Source organism: Halictus rubicundus, chromosome 2 (genome assembly GCF_050948215.1).
Source record: "Halictus rubicundus isolate RS-2024b chromosome 2, iyHalRubi1_principal, whole genome shotgun sequence".
NCBI classification, from domain to species: domain Eukaryota; kingdom Metazoa; phylum Arthropoda; class Insecta; order Hymenoptera; family Halictidae; genus Halictus; species Halictus rubicundus.
The window spans coordinates 18,970,132-18,973,056 of NC_135150.1; positions in this window are offsets into that span (position 1 = coordinate 18,970,132).

Sequence of the window (2,925 nt, forward strand, 5' to 3'; positions counted from 1 at the left end):
AGTTTGATTGGTGAATATTGGCCAAATTAACGAAATCGCGTGGCAGAGCGGGCCATTCATAATGTTTAACGTAGAAACGTGTTCATCATCAGTATTTGCCAGGACTCGTTACTAGGCGAGACGACCGCGAAATCACGGGGTCGCGGCGCACACGGCCGATATTGATTCGAAAAATAACTGGAACCACTAATTTAAATAATTGCATGTCGAGCGCCGAAGCTTGTATGGGCCACTCTAATAAATTGCATTTTAATTAAAATCGATTTTTAGCCGTGTACACACGCAAATCGAACTAACCGGAAGCTATTACTCGGTGCACGGCAACGCACTGTTATGGGACGTGCTACCGGAAGCGACGCTAATTGTCCCACCACAAGCCAATCCTTTTTCTAGACAAAAATCCATAACTTTTGTCGTTTCCTTGACAATGCTATGCAATGAACGCGATTCCGATGGACGGAAAGTACGCTACGATCCTTTGACGTAATTACAAAATTGAGCAACAATTTCCATTATTATGTACGGTTATTGTGGACAATTTTAAGGACATTTTCAGAAATGTCCAACGAACCGAAAAAATCTATCCTGTACTGTTTTAAAAAATATAGTCTATTCAATATGTAACAATTGTGATTCTAGGATTTGCTGAGTTGTCCTTTTTAATATTTATATCGGAAAGCGAGAAGGATGGATACGAATTAATGATTGAACTCGGCTTAAATATTAACTATTCTCTATAGGAGTTATTAAACTTTTAAGATAGCGACTTTTCTATTTTTGCTAAATTAGCACCTTGAGTATCCCAATCCATGCCTGCGAACTGCGTTTGTGTCTAGTACCTTACAGAAAATTTTTAAGTTCACGAGAATGAATATGATCGCTTAGATATCACAGCATAATTTGACCGTATTGTCTGATCGAAATTACACTTTTACGAGTTTTACCCATAGGCGGCGGTACCGTGCGCCATAAGGAGGGTATTGGGAATAATTTATCGAGGCGAATAAAATGCACGCGATACAACGGCACGGGCAACGGCCCCCGGGCACGCTCGGGGTTCACTTTTTAAATAGTTCCCGACTAATTTTAAACCGGCCCGGTGTCTCATTGCGTAACTGACCTATACCGAGACCATTCGCCGTCGATTTTCCTTTCTTTCCTGAGCACCCGACTGTCCTCAATGCTGTTATTAATTGAACTAGAACAATGGCCCCATAAGCGCTGCAAAAATCGCTGCAATCCATCCAAAAGAAGATGGTTGATTCTGTGATGTTTATACGGATCGCTCTGAACCCTAAATATTTTAATACTATCAATACTAAAACGCGATGACACTGTATATCTTTTCTGGAGACGTCTTCGAGCCGTTCCACGCCAATGTGATCGCTTTTTCCTGTGAATGAAATTTGGCAGACTGTAAAACACCTGAAATTAGAGGGGCTTTAAGTCATCAATTTGCCTATTCCCAATTCGTTTATGAAATACAGACTGTTGAATTTTACGATTTTAGCCAATTTTCTTGCAAGCATTTCCAAAGCAGTCCACACTTCTGAATTTTTATCTTGGCAACTACTGGTTGCATCGAGTTGATATTTTTTTCATCTCAATCAGGAATGCGTAGACTATCATAATAATATTTTCCGACACCGTTGTCTTCCGGGTGTCGGCAATTAATATATTTCACTTTTATGTTTGTCCGCGCCTTCGCATCCTCCGACGGGCCTAACAAAACAGAAGCACCCCTGCATTTCGTGCAGGGCAAACATCGAGTTCCAATGCCATCAACGAGTCCCGGCGGCGAGGCAGAAGAACAATATTTAATCGCGTCCCGCGCAAATCGAGTTACGCGTAACGAGCGTAACGAGTCCTTGCTAGTTTTATTTCGCAGAGTGCCAGGCGACATTTTTTCTGCTTCACGAGAAACAGAGTTGCACGCGGACGACTGCATCTCGGTGCAAAAAAAGAAGTCGTCGCCGGTGAAAATGCATTTCATTCGAAGTAAATGCGGCTTCCAGACGGGGGAGGGGGGAGGGTAGTGAAAGAGACGCGAAGGAATGGCTGGCTTCTCGTCGTCGGGCCCGCGATAAGACTCATAAAGCGAGGCGATGAGATCTGTTGCCTGTTTATCGTTGTACCTGTACGAAGAACCGTGACGTTCGCCAGAGACACCGACAAGAACCTTCTGCAGCGACCATGCTTATCGCACGAGCCTTATCTGTGTTTTTCTCGCGTGTGCATGGCGGGAGACGAAAAACGGGGACACGTGGGTATACGTAGTCGGGGAAAAAAATCTCTTCCGAAAGAGATGAGATCTGGGTAGACAAAACTGTGCTTTTACCTCTTTCGTCCCAAATTGAATCCGGAAGACTTGATACCGTTCCCTCTAATGCAATTGACTTGGACGAAAACGCAAAATTATAGCAGACAATTGGATGTTTCAACTAATTCTACACAATTCGAAAAAGTAACATATGTTATAAGTAGTCAATTGCAAGGTACTGGAGCCAGATAAACATTTCATCCTCACTTTAATAATTTCAACAAGCTTAAAATAATAGATTAGCTTCCCTCAAGCTTCCTAAAATATAAAAATAATAGATTAGCTTCCCTGAAATAATAGATTAGAAAAATTCGCAGTCTAGTACATGAAATTTCCATACATTAGATTCTTTTAATCTGTCTCTAGCGTTGAATGACACTTACTCGTCCTTGTAATAAATGCATAAAACCCGGTCATCGTGCATGACCGATTGAGATAGACTGAATCTTCTGCTTACACCTAATAATGCGCATCTTTAAATCCTTGTAATGTTTACGGTGTTTTAAATGCGCGAATTCCTCAATTTATTTCCAAGCAAATGTTGTCAGCTTTTTAATATCGCCGAGCTATCACGTTCGCAGCACCGTGCTCGTTTGCAATGGTTC